The sequence below is a fragment of the Caretta caretta genome, chromosome 24 (assembly GCF_965140235.1).
Source record: "Caretta caretta isolate rCarCar2 chromosome 24, rCarCar1.hap1, whole genome shotgun sequence".
Taxonomy (NCBI): domain Eukaryota; kingdom Metazoa; phylum Chordata; order Testudines; family Cheloniidae; genus Caretta; species Caretta caretta.
This window is the reverse complement of record NC_134229.1, coordinates 8,156,225-8,181,905: the sequence shown is the minus strand read 5'-3', so window position 1 is coordinate 8,181,905 and position 25,681 is coordinate 8,156,225. Positions and strand designations below refer to the sequence as shown.

The following is a 25,681-nucleotide window of genomic DNA, read 5'->3' as shown; positions in this document are numbered from 1 at the left end:
TCAGTGAACTTTTAGTGGGGCTTAAGGGGGTGGAAAGTGTGCAAATTTAATAGCAGCTGGGTTCCTAACTCCCCTAGGGTACTCTGAAAACCCCAAAAAGAAAAGGAGTACTTGTGGCACCTTAGAGACTAACCAATTTATTTGAGCATAAGCTTTCGTGAGCTACAGCTCACTTCATCGGTTTTATGTGGCTCAAGAAAGACCACACAGTAAGTTGGAGGCCAGGGAAATTGCTGGCTCCCAGCCCCATGCTTCATCTGTGAGTAAATTCTAGCATTCAGTAAAATAGAAGGTTTCATTATACAGAATCTGAGGCTGCCTTCCAAAGTAAGATAGCTGGACCTTTGGGCGCTCTCTTAAACGGAACGAAAGACTCTGTTTGTAATGTTCATTGATTCAGCAATGCAGGTTCTCAATTACCATATTTGGGCGGGGGGAGGAAAGGGGACAGGAGCCCAATGTGTCAGAACCCTTATCGGCTCTGACTGTACGAAAGGTATGGGAACAGTCAGAATCTGCAATAACTTTACAAGATCAGCATACTGAATAATTTAACAATCTAGGAATAGAGAGGAAGATGGCCCCGTGGTCAGGACACTGATCTGTGACTTGGGAGATCTGTTTAATTTCCTGCCCTGCTGCAGACTTCCTCTGTAACCTTGGGCAAGTCACTTCAGAAATTAATGGAAGTTAAAAGCCTAAATACATTTGAGCATCTTGGCTTTCGTTTGTCTGTGCCTGAGGTTCCCCAACTGTAAAATGGGGGTGATCCTTCCTCACAGAGGGTTTGGGAGGATAAATATGTTAAAGATTGTGAGGTGCTCACATACTACAATAATGGAGGTCAGATAAGGACCTTAAGGTAGAATGTGTAACCTGCTTGATGCTATAATGTAATTCTTGGGCACCTTTTAAAATTAGCCTACTCTGTACAGAAAACAGTGAATTTCTGGCATGTTGGTAGCTGTGTTAAAGGGGGTATGTTTCTATCTTTGAGATAAAGGTCTCACCTCTAATTTTGTTGTAACCAGGGTCGTTCTAGTTTATATTTACTGGGGAGCCGGAATCTTTGGCCTTGTTAGTGGTGGCTCCAGCTGACAACCCTGGTGCTGAGCAAACCAAAACACTTGAAAAGCAAAAGTTTCTGATTCCAAGTTCATCCCAAAACAACCCTCCTCTCCATTCCCATCTAGATGGGTTAATTCCAAGGAGCATTATTTATACAGCAAATCTTGCAAGGCTGTCAGTGGAAAATAATACTTTATTTACTCTTTCCTCTGTTTGCCATCATAACTGGAATTATAAATATTCCCCCTTTAAAAAAAAAAAACAACTTGGCTGAATGAGCAGAATCTTGTGGGGGTACATGCAGCGCCTGGCACTTTAAATTCTCTCTGCAAAGAAGGGTTTTCTGCCATAAAGAGTTTTCAGTCTGAAGCAAATGTGGGATGCAGGATCATTACCACTTCTGTTTCTTGCTAGTGCTTTGGCCTGATCTTTTGGTCTGGTTTGAGCAGGTGGTTCCCTGCACCCATGTGGAACCACATTGTTGGGCTGGGTTTTGCGTGGAGAGGTCAGATTGCAGGATGGGGGTTTTGTGAGCTATTCCTGAGCATCCAGTTAGCCAAATGTTAATAATCCATGCATTTTCCCTCCCCCTTCCCTAGCTCTGTGATCTGAATTGCTAGACAACCAAGACTCAACTCCTTCAGGTTAATTATTCACATCAGTGGAGAGTTTCATATGAGCTATCTATTTTTGGGCATAGATTTCCCCCCCCCCCCCACCACCACTATGACTGGTGATTTTATTTTGATGCTTCTGTTTTTGGGTGCCCAACTTGAAACACCCTGGGCCACATCCTCAGCTGGTGTAAACTGTCATAGCTCCATTGTGGGTATGGCAGGTACTTAACACACTCTGAAATTCAAACCCCTTTTAAAGCGCTTTGGGTTTGGTCCTACAAAATGACTCATTGCTTTTGAAAATCATGGCTTTGTTATTTTTAAGCCAGCAGTGGCAAAGCAGAAGTTGCCCAGATGTAATGTGTTAACTATGAAGACAAGAAGATTCTATTCTCAATAAATCCCTAGCTGTCACTCAGGAATTACAGGATGTTGGATGGGTGAGACTGAAAGAATTTAAAGAATATTGACCTGTCATCACTACTGCTCCATGTGTATGTTTACATAGGCTAGTCTGTTTCACTTTTGTTTTTAGTTACTTTCACTTTCTGGTTCTCCTGCCCCTTGTACAGCTGTTTGGTACAGCTACCTAGAAATCCATGTGTGGTTTTTTCAAAAGCACTCAAGGCCCTGATCTTGTAAACACTTACACACATTAAACATTTTACTGTTATGAGTAGTCCCATGAATGTGTTTAAAAAAAACAAAACCATGAAATGAAATCGGGAGGCAAATAAACAGAACTTAACACTTAGATTTCAGAGTGCTTTGCAAAGGAGGTATCATTGTGCAGACAGAGAAACTGAGTCACACAGAGAGGTAGTGACTTGCCCAAGTCACCCAGAAAATCAGTGGCAGAGCCAGGAATAGAACAAAGTCTCCTGAGTCCCAGTCCAGTGACCTACCCATTAGGCTGCACTGCTGGGTTCTGTTTGTTTGCCTTCTGTGGTGTGTGTGGTGTATTTTGTTTTTGTTTTGCCATTAGGGGTCATATTTTCAAGTTTTTCTCTGTGACCACAAGGGCTAGAAATGAAAGATTTTCATGTAACCTCCTGACTGCAGGACCAGGGGCTTTAAGAAAAGCAACAATTATCAAAAGACTCAAGATTTGGCAACATTTCTTTGCAAATAAATCCTATTTCTCCCTTCTAACCCTCTGAAAGCCTTCTCCAAATAATTGGAAAACTGTGTTTTTATGTATGTATATTTAAAAAAGAAAAGGAAATGGAAATTGTGGAGGTAATGAACCAAACTCCACTGCTTAATCACTGCTCTTTGTTGTAACCCCACCCTGATCTCTTATCTGTAAGGTTATCAACTTAAATCAGGATGCCTTCAGCATGAGGTCAGAGGTGTTGGCATCTTAATACTGCAGAGCACATGAGATTCCTTCTGGTGCTGTATAAATAATAATGCCATTTTTTAAAAAGACAACCCTGCTAACCATAAATTTGGAGACTAATCTTAAATTTATGTTGTCCCTTTAACTCTGAGGAGCATCACTGTCAACGCTACAGATTTCCCTGGGTTTGGGGATCACAAGCACATAATCTCATTCATTCATTTTTTTTTTAAACAAAACCCAAACTACTTGAGTAAATTCCAAAAGCAGCTGATAAGCTTTTTCATAGCCTGCAGCTGTGTGTCTGCCTCTGTTTAGATCTCTGAATCCAGCACTTTGCTCAGTTAGTTGCTTACATTCTTTGTCTGCCAAAAATCTCTCTTCTTAATGGTCTGGCTCTCTCTAACTCATCAGCTAGCACAGTTCTCCATCAGAGTGTCTTTGTGGCCTACTGGGTAGGGCACCAGCCTGAGACTTGGGAGACCTTGGTTCTCTTCCCAGCTCTGCCATTGATTTCCTGTTTGACCTTGTGATTCCCTTTTCAGGGCCTCTCTTTTCCATCCCACCCATTGTCTGTCTGTCTAGTTTTTGTTTGTTAGGCCCTGGTCCTGCAAACACTTCTTATCATGTGCCTAACAGTGACTCATGGAGGTAAAATTAAACGTGCATAAGTGTTGGTAGGATCGGGGCTTTACTCTGGAAAATGGGGATGATCAGTCCTTGTCTGCCTGGTCTGTTTAGATTGGGGGCTCTTTACGGGCAGGGTATGGTCCTCACACAGTCTGTGCAGTGCCCAGTGTGACAGGGCCTTGATCAGTGTCTCAGTGTGCTGCTGTGACACACTGAAGGAACAATGAGGATGTTATTTTGGCAATGAGTTTAACAATCAGTTTACTCTTGATTAGCATAGGATGGGGGGGTTTTCTTGGTAGAATAGTTTAGGTAGCCAGTCTAAGCATCTGGGTTCTGTGGTCTTGTGGTTAGGATGATGTGAAGCAGTCATAATCCTTCTATTTTATTATTTACATCATAACAATGCCTAGAAGCCCCGACTGGATCAGGGCCCCATTGTGATCAGTACTATACTCAGAATCATAGGACTGGAAGGGACCTCGAGAGGTCTTCTAGTCCAGTCCCCTGTACTCAAGGCAGGACTAAATATTATCTAGACCATTGCTGACAGGTGTTTGTCTAACCTGCTCTTAAAAATATCCAGTGATGGAGATTCCACAACCTCCTTAGGAAATTTATTTCAGTGCTTAACTACCCTGACAGGAAGTTTTCCCTAATGTCCAACCTAAATTGCCCTTGCTACAATTTAAGTCCATTGCTTCTTGTCCTATCCTCAAAAGTTAAGAATATTTTTTTCTCTTTACTCCTTGTAACAATCTTTTGTGTACTTAAACTGTTATCCCCCTCGGTTTTCTGCAGACTAAACCAATCCAACATGCATGTAGTGCGACAAAGTCCTTGGCCTGAATTCCTTAGACAAAGGTGGGAGAAAGAAATAACTATAGTCTTCCCTTTAGAGGAGAAACTGAGGCACAGAGAGGCCAAGTGACTTGGGCTGGGAATTGGACCTGGGTCTTTTGAGTTCCTGTCTGGTGCCTGAGCCATTTGCTGCCCAAACTTTTGGAAATGTCTCATCAGCCAGGCATGGCAGTGGGACAATTGGAATGGACCAGAGCCATACAACTGTTGGATGTTTTTCTTCAAGGCTGTGGGTGTTTTTTAAGAGACACTCTAGTTCAAACGGGAATTAATTCAGGGCAGTTCTTGGGCCTGTGCTATTCAGAAGGCCAGACTAGATGATCACAGTCTTAAAATCTGTGAATCTATAAATGAAAAATGAGCAGAAAAGCATATTAACAGACTTAATGATGCTGCTTTAGTCATCCCATCCCTAAAATGGACTGCAGCACTTGTTAACCCTTGCACTCCCCTGAGCTAAAAGGATTGGTAGAAGAGTAACTGAGAGATTGATTCACCCCCACACCCCACCCCATGGGTTCTTTCTTTAAATATATATTTTTAAGTAGCTATTTTTGAAGTCTGTGCAAAAATTCTGTTAGCGATCTAGAGACTCTCACACAGTGGTCTTTAAAAACTAAAATACTTCTGATTAGCTGTACAGATTAGTAAACAAACCAAGCAGTAAGGAAGGAGGTGATCAAAAGTACCCAAGGGATTTAGGGACCAAGTCATATTGACTTTGAATGGAATTTGTACACCTAAAAATCCCTTTGATGCTTCTGAAAATCTCCTTTTACATTGTTGTTAATACAATGAGAGGCTATGTGGCTTGGTATGTAGGACACTAGACTGGGACTTGGAGCCCCAAGTTCTATTCCCAAGTCTGCCGCTGGCTGGCTGGGGGGCTTTGGACAAGTCACTTCCCATCTCAGTCTGTTTCCCTGTGTGTTGAATGGGGAGACAGTTATACTGACCTCCTCTGTAAAGCATTTTGAGATCTAGAGATAAAGGGAGTGATGTGTAGTGATTAGAGCCATTTGAGAGATGAGACTCCTAGATTGTGTTTCTGTCACCAAGTTGGACATATGATATCAGACAGGTCACTTCCCCTTATTGGTGAGAGCCCCTGTCCCAAAAAGCTTTTAATCTAACCCATCTATAAAGAGAAGATAATGCTTACCCCCCTTCCTCTACTAAACCAGACCATAGTCTGTTGGGTGCAGCAGGGGGCTGGGTGCCAGGACCCCCTGAGTTCTAATCCTGGCTTGGCCACTGACTCGCTGGGAGACCTTGAGCAAGTTGCTTCCCTGCTCAGTTTCCCCATCTGTAAAATGAGGTAATGGGATTTTCCTCCCACATGAGGGGGTTGTGAGGACAAATCAGTGTCAAGTTCTTTGGGATCCTGTAATGCAAGGTGTTAGGGGAGTAGGGCTTTAGCATCACAGAGCACCCTGCCTGCCCTTTGTGCCTTTGACAGTCATCAAATCATAGAAATGCAGGGCGGGATGGGACCCCGAGAGGTCATTTGGTCCAGTCCCCTGCGCTGAGGCAGGCCAAGTAAGCCTACAGAATCCCTGACAGGTGTTTGTCTTCTAACCTGCTCTTAAAAACCGCTAATGACAGGTTCCGCATCCCTGTTGGTAACCTGTTCTGGTGCTTAACTCTGCTAATATGGCAGCTTTGATCCATGCCAATTACAGCCCTTGCTCCTATTTGTTTTAGCAGCAGCATGGATTTCTTGCTCTCCTTTTCCTTCCCTCCTCCTTACAAATCTTCCTTACTTAGCAAAGCTTCAAGACTGAAGAGGCGGGTGAGGAGACAGGCAAATAGAAACCAAGTTCCTTGGAAGAAGTGTAACTCCCTCCCCCGCAGTCCATTGAATCTTTAAGTAGACAAACTAATATTAGCTCTGGCACAGGGCAGGGCAGACCTCCCTGAGCCAGCAAGTCAATCAAGGGACTTGGCGCACTCATCCCTAGTTTCACTGAAAGTAAAATATTGATTGTGTGGCAAAGGTGCCAGAGGCACTAATTTCCCAAGGCTGAAGGGTCATGCCAGCAGGGGCCGGTTCTTGGTTATCATTCAAACCTGTAATTTGGGACGTCAAAATCCTTTCATGGGACAGCTCCGCTCCTCCCTTCTCGTCCATCCTCTCTCTGCAGCCTGGCGGATAGAGCCTCAGGGTACCTGGGTTCTGTTCGGAGCTCTGCTGCGGGCCTTCTGGGTGACCTTGGGTAAGTTGCTTTCCCTCCATGTGCCTCATTTTTGGGGACAATGAGACTGAAACCACCTGTTTAAAGTGCTTCGAGATCTCCAGATGAAAATTGGTAGGTAAGAGCTAGAGCGATGTGTATATCTCACACAACCCTTCAGCTCTTATCTAGTGCTTTTCATCTGGAGAGCTCAAAACACTTTACAAATGTATAACATTCCATTGGCGTTTAGGGGCTGCAACTGAGATGTGGGCCCCATCATGTTAGATGTGGTACGTTCACATAAGGTATGTCTACACTTCAATAAAAGACCTGTGGCTGGCCTAGGTTGGCTTATGCGGGCTCGGGCTGTGGGGCTAAAAATTGCAGTGTAGTTGTTTGGGCTTGGGCTTGAACCCGGGATCTGGGACCCATCCTTTACAGCGGGTTTTCTGAGCCCAGGCTTCAGCCTAAGCCAGAACGTCTACACTGACATTTTTTAGCCTCACAGCCCGAGCCCATGTTGATTTATGTTCTGAGACTCTGGGTTTTTTATTGCAGTGTAGATGAACCCCTTGGGGGATGGTCCCTGCTCCAAACAGCCAACCATCTTATGGACATGAAGTGGGAGGGGAAATGGAGAGACTTGCCCAAGGTCAGGGCTGAGAATAGAACTTGTATCTCCTAACTCCCAGCCTGTGCTACCTCCCTGTGTGATGGCCCTATTAAATCTGTATTAGTGCAATGGGTTACATACCCTACCTGCTCTGCATCTTGTACCTGTGTTGGGATGTTTTCCCTCCCCACACTCTGGGTGCTACAGTATTAAATCTCCCCTGGTTGCATTTTGATTTGTACTGTGGTACCTCTTAGATATCCCGTAAATGCCCTTTTGTGCCTGAACTCAGAGATTATGGATTTAAGTGAGGAGGGGTCTTTGCACTGGCTTTTTGAAAGGGGAGGATCTAATTTCCAGAGGCGCTGTGTCCCTGCAGCTCCCAGTGACAGCTGTAAATCAGGCCGCTGATTTAGGTGCCTCCGGTTAGGTCCCTGATTCTGGAAATCTCAACCCTGAACTGAGGAAAACCAGGACCCTGGTCTGGTTCCCTGATCCTTAGCTCTGGTTTCAGTCATCCGATGTCCTTTACTTAGTGAAACCTGGGAGTGTGGTCTGTTTGTGTTGGTGTCTAATCCTGCTTTGTGGGATTGTTTTCCTTCCTCTTTGTCGTTCTGGTTCCTCTGCAGCAGGGGGAGGGCGGCCAGCATAGCTGTATACCCAGCACTGCCTTCCCTAGGAAAGCTGAAGCCTTGGAATTTAGCACCTGTGGAAGTGAGGATGTGCTAATGTCACCCAGGCATAGGGTGCATAAGTGCTACTGCTCTGCTAAACCTCAGCCAGCAGCACTCTTTGCTCTTCCAGTCCTGGCTACACGCTCCTACATCACTGCTGCTTCAATCCCAATTTACTGCCATTCCAGCCCTGAATTCCCCCACCCCTCATCTCTGCCAATGTTGTAGAAGTGCATGTAACTACAGTGGCATCATAGACTATTGGGCTGGCGATATAAGATGGGAATTCTACAACAAGTGGGAATATGGATGAATTGCCAAGAGGAGTACAAAGGAATAACACGAGCATATAGGGACAAAATCAGGCTAAGGCACAAAATGAGTTCTGTGTAGCAAGGGGAATAAAGGGCAATAAGAAGAGGTTCTTTAAATAGATTAGGAGCAAGAGAAAGAAGGACAAAAGTGTAGGTTTTCTACTTAGCAGGGAAGGAGAGCTAATAACGGACGATATCAAGGGGGCTGAGGTGTTTAATGTCTATTTTGCTTCAGTCTTCACTAGAAAGGTATATTGTAATTGTAACCAGATATTTGACACAATTAATATTAACAACAAGGTGGGGGGGAAATGCAAGACAAAATAAGGAAATAACAGGTTAAAAAATATTTAGATAAGTTAGATATATTCAAGGCAGCAGGGCCTGATGAAGTTAATCCTAGGCTTTTTAAGGAACAATCTCGGAGCCATTAGCAATTATCTTCCAGAACTCATGGAGGAGGGGTGAGGTGCGAGTGGACTCAAGAAGGGAAAACATAGCACCGATCTTTAAAGGGGAGCAAAGAGGACCTGGGGAATTATAGACCAGTCAGCCAAACTTTGATACCTAGCAAGATACTGGAACAAACTATTAAACAATTAATTTGTAAACACCTGGAGGATAATAGGGTGATGATTAATAGCCAATGTGGAATTGTCAAGAACAAATTAGGGTTACTGGTCTTGTAGATGTGATATATCTTGATTTTTAGTACGGCCTTTGACACAGGCCTACATGGTATTCTCAATAGCAAACTGGGGAAATGCGGTCTAGATGAAATTACTATAAGGTGCATTTTGTAACTGGCAAAATGATTCCTCTAACAAACAAAAACATGAGGCATATCACCTTCTTAAAGCCAAAGTCCAAAGGCGGCTACGTGACCTCAAAAACAAGTGGTGGCAAGAGAAGGCGTCTGAGATCCATGGTTTCGTAGACTAAGGTGACATGAGAAGCTTCTTTCAAGCAACAAAACCTATATATGGGCCAAGCTCCAAAGGGCTAACCCCCTTACATTCTCCGGATGGCTCCACCCTCCTCAAGGACAATGCGGCCATTAAACAACACTGGAAGGAGAACTTTGAGAGCCTACTAAACCGCAGATCCATGGTCTCTGAAGACCCCATCGAGTTTATTCCACAATGCTTAGCAATGGAACACCTTGCTAATCCCCCATCTTCAGAGGAAGTCTGGCATGCCATCACCCAGGCAAAAAATCACAAGGCACCAGGCCCAGACAGTATCCCAGCTGAAGTTTTTAAAGCTGGTGAAACAATGCTCCAGCACAAACTTTCCCAACTCCTTGACAAAATCTGGACCTGTGAAGAAATTTCACTTGACTTTAAGAACACCAGCATTGTTACAATATTCAAGAAAGGGGACAAATCTTTGTGCGGGAACTACAGAGGTATTGCTGTCCTCTCCATTGCAGGGAAGATTCTTTCCCAGATCCTACTAATCTGCCTCCTCTCCCTTGCTGAGGAACTCCTCCCCGAATCACAGTGTGACTTCAGGCCATCCCGAGCTACAACCGACATGATCTTCATGGCACGACAGATTCAGGAGAAGTGCAGAGAGCAACACCGGGAACTGTTTATGGCATTAATCGACCTAACCAAGGCCTTTGACTCTACCAATCGTGATGCTCTATGGAAGGTGTTGTGTAGGTTTTAGCCACAGAAATTCATTTCTACTCCATGATGAGATGACTGCCACCATTTTGTGCAACAGCTCAGAGACCGAACCATTCGCACCGGTGTCAAGCAGGGCTGTTTCATTGCTCCAACACTTTTCTCCATTTACCTTGCCATGATCCTGATTCTCATCCACGATCGCCTTCCTGTTGGAATAGGGATTGAGTATCATATGGGTGGCCAACTCCTGAATCTTGGATGCCTCCAAACAAAATCTAAGATCACAAATTGGCATCTCTGACCTTCAGCCTGTCATTCTTGCACACACAGAGGCCGAGCTGCAAAGCACACTAAATCTTTTTGCAGATGCCTATCACAGCCTGGGTCTCTCTCTCAACATCGGGAAAACCAAGGTACACTACCTGCCCTCACCTGCACAAACTACTCTTCGTACTCCACAAGTCACCGTCAGCGGAGAACCCCTAGAAAATGTGGACCATTTTCCGTACCTTGGCAGCCACCTCTCTCAAACAGCCAGCATTGACACAGAAATTGAATACAAGATCCGCTGTGCCAGCACGTTGTTTGGAAGACTATTCAAACGAGTCTTCAATGGTAGGGATCTACAAACAGGTACCAAGATCTTGGTTTACAAGGCAGTTGTCACCCCCACCCTTCTCTATGGATGAGAGACCTGGGTAACCTGCAGACGACCTCTCAAGCAGCTGGAGTGGTTCCAGCAGCGCTGCCGCAGGAGGATTCTCAGGATCAGCTGGGAAGACCAACGCAGTAACATCAGCGCTCTCTCTGCAGCCAACATTCGCAGTATAGAAGCACAGGTCATGAAACACCAACTCCGCTGCGCTGGCCACTGTGTATGTATGCCTGATGCTTGCCTCCTGAAGCAAGTGCTCTTCTCTCAGTTAAGTGAGGGAAGAAGGGCTTGCAGAGGGCAGTGGAAGCGTTTCAAAGACATTCTGAAAGTACATCTTAAAAAGAGGCATCAACCCAACAAACTGGCAGGACTCGGCACGGAACAGAACAGTGACGCCACGCCATGCACCAAGTCACATCTCGCTTTGAGGTGAACAGACGTGCTCAAGAGACAGAAGCGACAAAGGAGGAAAGAGAGGGCACAACACTCCAGCCAACAACTATGTTTCCTCCAAGATTACACCTATCACTTCTGTGGGAAAATCTGCAGGGCAAGAACTGGGCTCCTCAGCCACTTAAAAACTCACCAATGAACCCTCTTGGCAGACGTCATCCTCGCGTTGAGGAATAGCTGAAGAAGGCGACAGTTATAAGGTGGATGCACAACTGATTGAAAAACTGTTCTCAAAGAGTAGTTATCTATCGTTCGCTGTCAGATTGGGAGGGCCACAAGGGTCAGTTCTGGATCCAGTATTCAATATTTTCAGTTATGACTTGGATAATGAAGTGGAGAGTATGCTTATAAAATTTACAGATGACCTCCATCTGGGACGGGTTGTTAGCACTTCGGAGGAGAGGATTAGAATTCAAAACAATCTTGACCAGTTGGTCTGAAATCAACAAGATGAGATTCCGTAAAGAGAAGTGCAAAATACTTCACGTAAGAAGGAAAAATAAAATGCGCAGCTACAAAATGGGGAATAACTGCCTAGGTGGTAGTACGCTGACAAGGATCTGGGAGTTATAGTGGATCACAAATTGAATCTGAGCCAACGATGTGATGCAATTGTGAAAAAAGCCAATATCACTCTGGTGTGTGTTAACAGGAGTGTTGTGTGTAAGACATAGGGGGTAATTGTCCCACTCTGCTTAGTACTGGTAATGCCTCAGCTGAGGGACTTTGTCCACTTCTGGGTGCCACGCTTCAGGCAAGATATGGACAAACTGGCGAGAGTCCACAGAAAGAGCAACAAAAATGATAAACCTGATCTATGAGGAAAGGGTAAAAAAAATTGGGCACATTCAGTCGTGAGACAAAGATGACCGAGAAGGGACTTGAGAACAGTCTTCAAATATGGTACGGGCTGTGCTTGGTTATTCTCCATGTCCACAGTGGGGTGGACAAGAAGTAATGGGTTTAATTTGCAGCAACAGAGATTTAGGTTAGATAGTAGGAAAATCTTTCCAACTATAAGGTTAGTTAAATGCTGGAATAGGCTTCCAAGGGAGGTGATGGAATGCCCATGGCTGCAGGTTTTTAAGAACAGGTTAGAAAAACACCTGTCAGAGATGGTCTAGGTATTCTTGTTCCTCCTCCTGTGCAGGGGGCTGGTCTAGATGACCTCTCAAGGTCCCTTCCAGCCCAACTTTTCTATAACTTTATGGCTCCAGCGGCAAGCTGAGTAGCTACTCCTGACAAGAGGCAGCCTGTTGTAGCAGCCAGCGTGCAGACCTGGGAGCTGGGATGTCCTGAGTTACCTCTGCGTCAGAGAGTCTTGCTCAAACACTTTCTGTACCTCGGTTTCCCTAGCTGTAAAACTGGAACTAATGCATATCTCAGTGGAGAGGGACTGGGGCTTCATGAATGGTTGAACGTTGGCTTGGTGATGCCAGTGTGCATAAGCATTAAGGTTTCTATTGGCATCCCTCTAGGAGGTGAGTGCATGCAGGTGGACAAATACCTGCTCTACATTGCAGATATTGGGCACTGGGGTAGCTGCACTAATGCAAACCCCTAATGTGTACATGGGTTACATCAGTGCTGTTAACCTGGTACAAATGGTGTCCACGCTAAGGAATTTGCAGCAGGAGCAACCATGCTGGGGAATGAATCCCCAGTCTACCAGGCCATAGATCCCTGCAAAGTGGTCAGTTGATGCCTTCAGAGGGGATACCAGAGCATCGGTTGCTAATCCCCTAAGCAAACACAGAGGAAGGATGGTCTGGGGCTGAAGGCGTTGGGTTGGGACTCAAGAGATCTGGGTTTCAATTCCCAGCTCAGCCACCGACTCCCTGTGTGACCTTGTTTGGGCAAGTTAAATGATCTCTCTGGGCCTTGGGTCCCTATCTGTAAAATGGAGATCCTTTCTCCCGCCCATCTCTTGCTTTACATTTGTGCAGCACCTGGTAGAAGAGGACCCCACCCTGAGCTGGGACCTCTGGGTGCTGCCATAATACACACAATAAAGTAGCATTGTTGTGTGTATTTAGGTCCGGGGAGATGAGTGGAATCCACTCCACACACTCATTGCTGAGGGGTAGATTGGAATTGCTGTCCGGCAGTGGCTGTCCTCTTGTTCAGTGCTTTGTGCAGCGCCTTGTGCCATAGATTCCCTATCCATGACTGGGGCGGAGAGATGCCGTAATACACCTAATAAGTAGAAATAGTTTTACAGCAATTTCTTCTCCAAATGTAATATCACGACTGGAGGGCCAGATCTAGACTAGAAACTTTTGCTGGTAGAGTAATGTAGCTTATTGTTGTTATTATTATTATTAGGGACTGATTATTTAACATCTCTTCTGTACCAGCAAAACCGTAGTGCAGGCACAGTTATTCCAGCGTGAAAGTGGGTTTGCTGGTCTAGCTGATTTTGATTGGTATAAGCCATACTGGCAAAAGCCCTTTTTTGCCAGTATACGATGCATCTGCACTAGGAGGGTTTGCTGGTTATAGCTACACTGGCAACCCCTTTCTAGTGTAGACCTGGCTAAGATGTACTGATTTCAGGACCATTATTTTTGTCCTTTTCTAACGGGTATGAAATCTTTCTGAAAATACAGCGTTGCTCCATTAAAAATGGTACCATGGGGCTCCATATTGATCGTGGTTTTCTTAGCTTTATTACGATAGCCACCGTAATCTTTCATCTTGTTGATTTCAGATCAGGTCCTGTTGTGCCAGGCCCTGTACAGATCTAGTGAGAGCCAGTTCCTGCCCTGAACAGCCTACACTCTAAATAGCTAGATGATGTCTTCTAGAGAGAATCTGCCAACCCCCTCAGTGCTCAGATCTGATGAGGGTGGTTCAAAAAAACTCATGAGATCTTAATAGTGGGTTGTTTTTATTTACTTCCTGTGTCTTGGACCCTTATAGGGTCAATTGTCCAAGCTTTTCTCCACCATCATTTTAGCGAGAAACTTGCCTTCTTTTTTTTTAAAATTGTGCCAAGATTATCATGTGATCACAGGACTCCAGGAGATGGGGCTTTAAGGAAAAAACCAAGTCTCTCAATATTTTGTGAGATAAAATCATGAATGTTGGCCGTGCTGAACTTGCGTAGTTTAAGAGTAAAAATTGGGTGAGGGGTATTGTTCTGTCGTCCTTGCATTCTGGGATCTTGAGGGTGGAGACGAGGACTTCTGCCTCTCAGGTAGTCAGGGTTAGTTAATTCTGATGCATGAGCTAGATTTTGTTCTGGCTCTTGCTGCCACAGCTGTGCTGAGACTTTGCAATACTAATAGAAGAAAAAAGTGTTAATTTACATTAAAGAAATTCATGCTGGTATTAGTGCATCAGTGTAGTTATGCCCATATAAACACTTTTCCTGGAGCAATTTAATCTGGTCCCAGATGGAAATAAGATTGATGGTGTAAGCCTGCTTTGCCTGCTGCAGAGCTCTTACATTGGGGTTTTGCATTGATTATACACATGCAAATGCCCTTAGTTACTAAGGTTTTTCTACACTACAAAATTCAGTCGACCTAAGTTAGGTCAGTTTACAGCCATTGCAGTAATTATTGCGGTGTTCATGTCCACACCGCGCCCGCTCTGTTGATGGTACATGTCCTGACCAAGAGCACTTCCACCGACTTAACTGTTTGGGGCACTGACGGGTGGAGCCCCCTGCCCCAAGGCTGACAGCCAAGAGGCAATGTAAGCAACACAATAGGTATTAGGTTGGTGTAGTGGTCAGCTTACATCAGCAGGAGCGACACTGACCTAACTCTGTAGTGTAGACCAAGCCTCCAGTAAGGCCTTTGTCTGTGTTTAAAGTCTGGGGCTGTGCATCCCCATCCTGAGCAGACTGGTTGAGTAGAGGAAGCTGCTGTTTATTTTTTTAACAGTCTTTTTAAAGGTGTGCCCGTTCCATGGCCCTATGGCTGGATCCTGGGGATTTTCCGTCCCTGTTAGGAGGCAAGAAATGTTCAAAGTGGGAGATCCTGGTGCCAGTCTGTGCTGGTGGGTGGGGAGATGTTTGGCAAGAACTAATGCCTTCAAGGCAAGTGCCTGCCCACTTCCTGTGACTGCTTTGGCAGTGTGGGTGTGATCTGTGCGCTGGAGGAATGTTGGATCTGATGCACTGCTGAGAGTCTGGAGGGCTACCCAGGATTTCTGCCCATGCCCCTGAGATCAGAATCTGGCTCTTAGACGTGCAGCGAGGAGAGCAGTTCCCACTAAGGCAGATCCTGTTGGATTTTTCTTCAGCACCCAGAGAGTCTTTTTACACCAGGTCTCAGGTCAGGGAGCTCGGTTAATCATCTCTCTGTGACCCTCCAGAATGAGGGCAAAGTCCCTGAGCCAAACCTTTGGCCAACATGCCAGCAGTACAACAATTTCACAACCCTGTGGTGACTAGCTGGGTCAGGTGGGCTTGAGAATGTTTGCTGAATGATCTGGTGGATAAGACCTCCCTAGTGCCCATCCCTGGCTACTAGCGGGGTGCTGATTCAAGGGCTAGGCATGGATTTCCATGACAGCATGCAGCTGATCCTGACTTGGCAGCAGTGTCCATAAGTAACATGACTCCCCTGCACCTCCTTGCTGTCATAATTTGGTCAATATATTTGTTGTTTGTGCTAAACCTGAACTGCAATAGGGTAACCTCGTTTCCCCTCCCGAAGCTCTCCTGTTGCTTTAAATGGTTGCAGAATTCTCCTTGTTCTGGCCTTGCTGGGTGACCATGGGTGAGTCATGTCCTCTGTGCCTCAGTTTTCCCATTTATACAATGGGTAAGGATGTTGACCTCCTTTGTAAAGTCGTTTGAGATCTAATAACCATCATCAGTTCCTATCCTGAAGTGTTTTTTAGTGTCACCATGTGGCTGTTAAGCACTAGCAGCTGCCACGTTCCAACCCAGAGGTGGCTGCATCTTTATAATGGCTGAAGGGAATTGTGTAGATGGCTTGTAATTTTGTAAAAGGATTTGGGGCTTTCAAAATGATCAGGAAGGATTAAATCAAATTCTACAGCACCCATCTTCTGCATCTCCTTAGCTGTGAGACCTAGGTGCATATTTCAGATTGAATAAAGGAGCAGGGAATCCCAGAGAAGTGAAGACCCTGGGCTGGGACTCGGGTGACTGGGCTTCAGTTCCCAGCTCTACCACTCCTTTGGCTGAGGCCCTGAGTGAGTAAACTCCATGCTTAACTTTCAGCCTGGCTTCACAGGTACGGGACTGAAGCATGTGCTTAAAGTTAGGCATGTGCTTAAGGGCATGCAGTACTTTAACTACGTTGGTTTAGAAACTGCTACAGTTAAAGCGGTACAGCACTACAGCATGAGTCTTTGTGAGTGCCTTTATACCAGTATTGCTGTGTCCACACTAGAGGTTGTTCCAGTTTAATTATGGTGGCAGAAAATCCCACCCCTAATCAACTGAGTTAAACCTGAACAAAAACTGTGAATGGAGCTGTGAATCTCTGGGCCTCGGTTTCTCATCTGTGAAATGGGGATCATAATCCTTCCTTTGTCTGGCTTATCTTTGAGACCGTGAGCTCTTCGGGTCTCTTGTCCTCTGTCTGTGCAGTGCCTGGCACAATGGGGCCCCGATCTCAGCTGGTGTCTCTAGGCACCTGTAAATATTATTTATTAGGTGCACTGCGGTATTGCTTAGGGGCTCCAGTCAAGGACCACGACTCACTAGTGTGATTTGAGTCTGATGTGAAGGGACTGTTTGAGACATGCAAGGGCTTTGCAAGCTCCCTTTGCCCTTGGGTGCAGAAGTGAGCTCATAAATCAAACCTTAGGCATCTTGCTCCCAACTGTCTTTATAACAAACCAGCCCTGGCCAAAGAACCATTCTCTAGAAAGGCACATTGGCTCCTTCAGGGAGTTTATCTTGACTTGTTCTCAGCCCTGCCCAATGGCTACTAATAACACAGCATCTCCTTGCAGCTGTTGACTGGAACACTCTGGAGATAGGGATGGCATCACAACACACGTGCAGATTCTGGATTGGCTAGTGCTAGGGAAATGGAACAGGCTGTGCACTTGGCCAGCCTGGCTTGAATCAGCACCGGTTTGCTGACCTATGGAACTTGCAGCAACAGCAAAGTAGTTTAGAAAAGGTTGGAAAAGGGGTAGGAGATGATACGCATTCCTTGATGTGGTGGGTCCTTGCAACAATCCCAGGTACAACTATGCAACTATGCAAGTAATCACAGGTACAACTATGAGCGTTGCTTGAACTATGAACTGGGGTTGCTTCCACCATTCCTGCAGAGTTTGGAGCATTATTGGAGGTTGATTGGTATGAGTTGGTGTCAGGAGTGGGATACTGGACAAACTGGTGCATTATCTTGTTTGTTTGTTGCTCGTATTGCAGTAGCAGCTATACACCTTTTCGTGGGGTCAGGCCATGTGTCCCCTGCCTCAGTTTCCCTTCGGCTCCCCTTAGATGCTTGTGAATCAGGAAACAGCCCTTCCTGGGTGGGTGGCTTATTAAAATATCATTGCACTGCAGTGTCAATGACAAATCTCTCCCAGGCTCTATAGTTCTTTCCCCAACTAGGTCCTGGTGCCCTAAAGCTTCTCGCCATTAAGGCTGCTACTCCTGGTGCTTATGGGTATCATTTATCAGGAGCAAAACCCGCTCCTAGGCTCTTTCTCTGACCCTGGGGCTTCCTCCTATAGGAAATGACGCCACTGGGTGGTGCTGTCGCATGACCCTTGGTGACCTGCCCCAGGACCTTGCTTGTAAGCCCCATTGTGCTACATGAATACACAGTGAGAGACAGTCCCTGCCCCACAGAGCTTGCAGTCTACAAATACAAAAGGGAGGGGGGAAACTGGGGCACAGGGAGGGGAAGTGACTTGCCCTATGTCAGAGGCAGTGCTGGGAAAAGACTTAGGTCTCCTGACTCCCAGGCCTGTGCTGTATCCACTGAACAATGCTGTCTCTTTGGAAGGACAGCGGAAAAGAAGTACTGTTATCCCCACTGTATAGATGGGGAGTTGAAGATCCAGAGAAATTAAATTTTGGGTTGATTTTTCTTGTGCACATCCCACCTTTCACATGCCGCTTGACATGCTGGTGAACTGCAAGGCCAGGTGATGAAAGAGGCTGCTGGCTATGGTGGCTTGGCTGGAACGCAGCCAGCTGTGGGTTCTGCCATGGATCAATGGGCTGAGGGAGTGCGGGGGGCAAAGTCCACTGCACAGGATGTGCTGGACCTCTGAGGACATCCTGGCAAGCACTTGGGGATTTGAACACGTAAGTGGAAAATGAAACTTGGTGCACTGCATTGTGGAAACCTGGGTTCCAATCAGTCGCTGAACCGCTTTGCAGCTGGAGTGTAGCTGCTTGTTGCAACTGATGTTCTATAAAGAGCTGCAGGGAAACTTTAAGCTTGGTCCTGGGAGAGATCAAAGCTTTTTGTGAAGTGGGTGGGCAGTCCCCAGCTTTTTGAGGCCTGAATTCTATGGGGATCAGCCTCCTGGGTAGCTGGTCTGGCCTGGATGAGCCATTAGAGTAACAGGCACATGCCAGAGCAAAGAGAAAGCTGTACCCTTTGCTGCACTGAGCCCCCCAGAGGGGCAGCAATGCTACAGCGACAGGACTCTTTCTGAGGACTGGATGCGTCACTTTGTTGGGGGACTCCAGACACATTCCACTGTGTGCTGTCTCCCCGCCTATCCTGAGCCAAAATGTGTGACCTTAAGTCACTTCCCAGCCCTCCCTTAATGCCTGCAAACGCTGCTCAGCTGTCTGTGCTCGGCCCTTGTGTCTGTTTCCTGCAGTAGCCTTTTCAGCCCTTGTGGGATTCCCTGAGACACCGGTCCTGCACCAGGTCATGGCATAGCAAACCTGTCTGCTGCCCCAGCTGGGGCCCAGTCTAGTGTCTGTGCTTTGCTTCTAGCTATGGGGCTTCCGCCCACCGAATGTTTGTGAGGGGTAGAAGAGCTCGGGTTTGAGGACCTGGCACAATCTGCTTTGCAGAGTCTGGGTCCCAGTTCAGCACAGAGCGGGCAGGGGAGAGCTTATTTTCCAATTCCCGTTTGGATGTGGCCAACATTGCACTGCTCCCAATAGTAGTACTTTGTGCCCAGCAAACCTGGTACTTTGTGGAGGTGGGTGGAAGATCAAGGTCCCTCATTTGAAGAGGGGGGAATCAGGGCAGAGAGGGCCCAGTGTTTTGCAGCCAGTCAGAGAGAGAGAGCTGGGAATGGACCCTAGGAGTCCTGATTTTTAACCCCATTAGCTCTAACCACTAGATCTGTTCCCACAGCCAGAAAGGAACCCAGGAGTCCCCATTTGCAAACTTGTGCCTTATTAGCTAGGCTGCAGCAGGCCCAGAATGGCGAAATCTAACATCTCCTGGCTACTGTCATCTTCAGCTGCAGTCTGTGTGTCTATTTTGTGTATGTTGCATTGAGAGCAGCTAGGTTGGTTGGCTTGCAAACACAAGGGTGTGTTCGCCACGTGGCTCTTCCTCTCGAATCACTGAGTTATTCCTAATGGCTTGGCTGTTGATGCTGTGTTGCTGCAGTGCTCTCAAATCCAACTATGTGAGAGAGTGCGAGCACCTGGCTTGGGGTGTGTGTGAGATACCGTGGTGTAACCTCTCCCCTCTTATTTCCCAAACGTGAGCCTCTTGGCTCACCTCTGTGGACACTTGCAATGCGCTTGGGCAAGGAGTGCTGACTTAGTTTGAGGAAGTCCCTGCCCCACCCAACCCTGGACACCCCATGTGACTCAGGAGGAAACCACAGCTTGTGACAAGCTGCGCCACTGGGTGTCCCTGGCTCTTGCCACACGCCTGCCCAGCTGCACCCTTTCTCAGCTTCCTGTGACCTGGGCTTCCTAGCTAGGCCCGTGCCCTGGGAAGCGGGGCAGTCTCCTTCCAGGGTCTTGCTCAGCAGATGCATTGAAGCAGCACTTCAATAGCTGTGGGGAGTGGAGGGGTAGGGCCCTGGGCACAGCTTTGTCTCTGCAACTGCAGCCAAGATCTGCACCCTTCCCCAACTTTCGCACTCCAGATCTCCGTGTGCTGCCCATGTCTCTGCTCCCTTTGCCTGCTCCACACTGCCCCACCACCCTGTCTGTGCGCTCCCAGCTCCCTCATCCTACCCTGGCAGCTCCCACGTGCCTCAGTGTCCTGCGGAACAGATGCCCATCATGTCTTGGCAGCCTTTGCACGAAGCTGGCCATGCTCAGGATGCTGTGCATTCAATGGATCGGATCCATCTGGCTTCTCAGGGGACCCTGGCAGGTAGCCAACCTGCTTCCTGGTGCTTCCTTCCAGGGGTCTCTGAGCGTGGGGGTTCAGCATCCCTGCTGTCAGGGGTCACCCCACATCTGGGCTTCTGATTAAAGGAGATACCAGCTATTGTCTGCCTAAGGGCTTTGGGCCATAGCACATCCCTCTGGGGTCAGGGCCGCCCCTGGACTAGGGGATCCTATGAAGAAGAGGCTGCTGGGTGGGGGGGATTTTATTGTTCTTGCTCGCTGTGATCTGGGAGCCCCCTCGACTCATCCAATTCCGCACACAGCCATCAGGGCCCTCATTCCTCTTGTGCTCCCTGCATCTGGGGTGAACACACCCGTGGCCTGTCTGGCGTAGGGGGTTCTTGTGTTGAAGACAGAACTTCAGGGCTGTTGAGGGCACCCCGGAATGTAGGAGCAGGCACTGCAGAGGGACTGAGGGAGATGTGCTCCTGTGTGCCAGCTGAACAGGTGGAAGTGACAAGGTGCGTTTGCAGTATACATTTCCTTGGTACCCCTGTATGGTGATCACCGGAAGCAGGAGATCTGGGAGTTGGGACTCCTGGGTTCTATTTCCAGCTCTGAGGGAAGTGGGGTCTACTGGATGGGGTCGGGGGGCTGGGAGTCAAGATTCCTGGGTTCCACTCCTGGCTCTGCCACTAACTGCTTGGCCAAATCACTCTGCCTTTCTCTGCCTCTCTTTCTCCACCCATAAACTGAGGGGGCGTGACAGTGACCCACCTTTTGCAAAGCCCTTTAAGATCTATGGATGCAAAAGGTCATAGAAAGCCACTGTTTGTTCTCTCTGTTCAGTGAATGCACTAACTGATCAATCCAGCTTCACCTACGTGTGTGTGAGAGAGATGTAGCACATCAGCATGGGACCAGTCAGTGCAGCTGCAGGGACTCTTCCCTCAGTGTGTTTCTGTAGCTCCTGGCATGGCGAGACGCAACCTGCTTGGCCAATAGGCGCTGGTGCTCTATAGCTGTTCCACAATGACCTCTGCTGTCTGGCTGCCCCACCCGTTGAGCCTCAACAGCGTGCACAAGACCCAGCACCTGCATCCCTGCTGTAGCTCTGCATTGAGAGATGCAGCAGTGGGAGAACCTGGGAGGAGCTGCTTTGCTCTGGAGACGTCTGGTCACCCGGCGTCATTTGTTTTCCATGGATGGTATTTAAGACAAGTCCTGACATGGTTAGTTTCCTAATCTGCTAAAACTGCTAAGGGCAGGGTGTGTGTGTGTGTGTGTGTGCACACGCTAACGTCCCACTTCTGTCCTGTCCTCTCGCCACCTGGACTAGTAGCTCTTCTGCTTTCTAAATCCCGCCGCTTCCAAGCCTTGAAACGCAGCCCTTTCCCCAGCCCCTCTACTTGTGAGTGGGGGGCATGAACCTAGTCTAAAGCAAGGCCATGGGTTTGTCGAGCAGTCACTTGGGGGTGAAGGGTGCTAGCAACACAAGACCGTTCATGTTGCTTACTGTGAAAGACTTCAGCTCAATGAATGTAGCTTGTCTCTCTGGGATCCCTTGCTCAAATGAGCCCAAATTCTGACCACTAACCCTGCCCCAGGAGGCACAGGAGTTTCCAAGAAGATGTGAGATAGCATGTGGATTTTAGAGCACTAGGAAAACCTGGTTGTTGAACAGTAACTTAGGCCGTGTGTACGCTTACAATGCTACAGCAGTGCAGCTGCCCCAAAGAAACCCTCCCATCGCTATAGTCAATCCATCTTCCCGAGAGATGGTGTCTGGGTTGCATGAAAAATTCTTCTGTTGGCCTAGCACTGTCTATATGGGGACTTAAATTGGCTTAACTATGTCGCTCGGGAGTGTGGATTTTTCATACCCCTGAGCCACATGTAACTGGGTTGACGTAATTTTTCTAGTATAGACCAGCCCCTAGTCTCAAATTTACGTATAGCAGAGCTGCTGCTTTGCTGTAATCAGAGAAGATTGAGAAGCGACTTGATCACGGTCTATAGACACCAACATCAGGAGAAGGTTTCTGCTCTTGAAGTGAGCAGACAAAGGCAGAATTAGCTCCAAAGGCTGGAAGCTGAAACGGGAGTAATTCAGACTAGAAATAAAGTGTAAAATTTTAAGGGAGAGGAATTGATCTTTGGAACAACCCTGGGGATTCTACATCACTAACCGTCTGTAACTCAAGGCTGGGTGCCTCTTTTTAAACAAACAAACAAACAAACAAAAACCTGCTCTAGCTCAGCCAGAAGTTATGGGCTGGATGCAGAAATTGCAGGATGAGGTTCTCTGACCTGTGATGCAGGAAGCCAGAGTAAATGATCATAGTGATCCCCATTGGCCTTATGCTCTGTGACTGACTGACTTATCGATCAAGCCCAAGATATTCACTTTTTAAATATACCTTCCAAATTCATGTTCTGAACAAACCTATGAGTTCATTAGAGAGAGAGAGAGAGAGTGTGAGTTCAACATGTGGAAGAGTCAAAGAATTCAAGTAACCTCAGCAAAACCAACCAACCAACCATGTTAATAGACTGTAGGCACACGCTGGGCCCAATTCTCTGCTGGTGTGAACTGGTAGAGCATTACACTAGCAGCGAGTTTGCCCCAGTTACACAGCAAACCAGGATTGTGTAGAAGAGGGGTTACTGAGTGTATGTAATGCACTATGGTTGGGAACAAATGATGTGATACTATATAGTCTTTGTGTATTGTTGCCCCTCCTTCTAACACCAGATATTGGGGCCTTGAAGATCAGCTCCCTGCGGAAGGGAAATCTGTGATGCAGAGGCTGGGTATATTCGAAAGGTCACTTGTTTTATTTATACATGTACACCAGTCCTGGAACAGGGGTTGTCAAACAGCACACAGGGCAATCCCTTCTCCCAGGAACCTCAGAGAAGTGCCAGTGCCTAGTTCCCAGGGAGCAAATCTGTGTCAAGAATTGGCTCCCATCAGGGCCCAGGCACAGAGCAAACATTTGCACTGCTCCCACCGCTTCCGCAACCTTGTCTAAGCAAATCTGTCACAGCATGTCTTCCTGAGGTGGAACACTTGCTCACACACCAAGAAAAGAATTTGGGCAGCTGTAACAGTGCCACCTGCTGTAACAATAGGTATGAAATATCACCCATAAAGTGATTGTGTGGTGGTCTAACTTGCAAATTTAATCTCCTTTTGGGGCATGCCTCAGGATTGCTTATCAGCTCAGCCCTAAAACCTGGATTAAAGGGTGTTTGCGTATTTTATAAATCTGTGTGCAAGTCCTAACAGAAAGATTAATGTGCTTTGTGATCTCTTCAGAGTTTTTTCTTCAGATCCTTCTCTGAGGGTGGGACATCTGACTTAGTTTGGGCTCCACAGCCACTTTTCTCTCTGGAGGGTGGGAGCCAGTGGAAACTGGTGTGTGGTGAGTTGCCTTTTCTTTAAAAAAAAAAAAAAAAAATCAAAGTCTAGTGTCTTCAAGTTCAGCACTCAGCCTGTCCCTTTGCCCCAACATGAGGAGCCAAGTCCGGCATGTTCAGGGTTGTTTACTAGCCTGACTTGAATCTGCATTGCTTTTCCTGATTGACCTCCTAATGCCTTGACTTTTGATGTCATCATGGAGGTGGTGGAATGGGAAGAGTGTTGCTCCAATGCTTTGAGGTTCTCGAACACCAGACTTAAGGGGAGTGTCTTGTTGATATATCATGTGGCAAAGACCCATCAGTCCAGGATTGTCTGTTGCCCACCAGATTCTCAAGAGCCGCCTTTGTCCCAGTTTGTTTGTAGGTGCAGGTTTGCTCACTTGGTCCAGAATTTTCACAAGTCTCAGCTTCCATTTAGGCACCAGAACAAGGGCCCGGGGTTGTAACAAGAGCTCAGCATTTCAGAAGCATGTTGTTAATTAACCTTGCCCTTGTTTTCGGTGCCTAAATAAGAGCTGCGATTCTTGAATGCCTGGGCCCCTCTGCTCATCTGGTAACTGTCTGGCCCTTTGCTACTTAAATGCTGTGTGAGTAACTGCAGGTGGTAAACTTCCACCCAGCCAGTTGCAAATTGCGGTGATGGGGCAGGGGAAGAGGGGTTGTGGTTGAAAGTTAGTCCCTTCTTGGCTTTTTTTTAATGAGCTTGGAGCTGCATGAAACGCTGTGAGCATCAGTGTGAGTTGTTCTAGGAATTAGCATAACACTTAGGTCCGTGTGTTGGATTCAGCACAAATTAGGCATGTGCTTAACTTAAGCACATGCTTTATTGTGTGCCCCTTCATTGGGGTCTGATTTGACCTTAGCAGTTAGAGGGTGGAACCCTTTATGCGGCTGCCTTCTCCTTCAGGTCTTGACTGATCCTACAGAACGCCGTCCTACTCAACCTCCCCTTCCCTGGTCTGTTCTGCAGTTGCTTAAATCTATCTTGGGCAAATGACACTTAGGTGGGGCAGGGGTGTGATGTGTGTTCAAATGCAATTGCATTGTGAAGCTCCACTGATCGCTGCAGGGTGTGCCTGCTTCTGTGCTCATTTGGGTTGGGATGGCTTTTTTAAATTTTGGATTAATCCCATTTATTATGGCAGTGCCCAAGGGCCAGCTGAGAGGCCCTGTTGTGCTAAGTGTTGGACAAACTCACAGTAGTAGAGCTTACAGTCTAAATAGATTAGATGGGCACAGGGTGAGGGAAGAGGTATCTCCCCCCCCCACTAGGGCTGCTGACACTGTATTTCAAAAATAAGGGGCCGTTGTCTTAGCACTCCTGCCTCACCCCTCCTCTCGGTGTCATCATCAATAATAATACTACTAAGCAGTACTCACCTATGTTCACATGGGGTATTTCTTGCTGCTTTTTGCAGCACGTAGCCAGCCACCAACCAGCAGTTATGCTTCTCTGCTGGGGACAGTGACTGCGAGCAGGGAGGCTACACCCTGGGAGTAATGACTGCCCTCTGACAGAGTCCTTTCCTGACCCTGGCCCTTCAGCTCAGCTCCAGGGCATACAGCCCCATCCACTTGCCCTGCCAGACAGTCTGCTCAGGGAAAGCAGATGGGGATGCACGCAAGGGCTGGAGTCAGCAGGAGGCCAGTACTCATGGGTGTACCTTTCCATTCCCCTCCCAACCTTGGCCTGGCCTTTGAGTGCGCCCTGCCTGCTTTCCCTGCGCAGCAGCACTGAAGGCCCCCAGTCAGAGGGGAGTGGAAAGAGGCACCCATGAGTACTGGCCGCCTGCTGTTGAAATACTAGAAGGCATCCTGATTGAGTACTGGACAGGCAATTTTCTATGTAAATAAGGGACATCCCTTTTGTAATTCGGGGACTGTTGGAGACACACCCCCCCCCCCCCCCGCGCGAGCACAGCCTGAGTGTGTATGCATGGAGGCATGTCCTGCAGTGATCGCTCTTTCTCTTGCCCAGCTGCTGAGGACAGATCCATTTT

General features: G+C 47.2%; 1 protein-coding gene across 2 annotated transcripts in view; it reads left to right on the top strand.

The window, feature by feature from the left end:
- Positions 1-25,681, top strand: part of CERS2 (ceramide synthase 2) — a 47,398-nt gene that overhangs the window by 1,600 nt on the left and 20,117 nt on the right. The gene's annotated exons all lie outside the window — the stretch shown is intronic.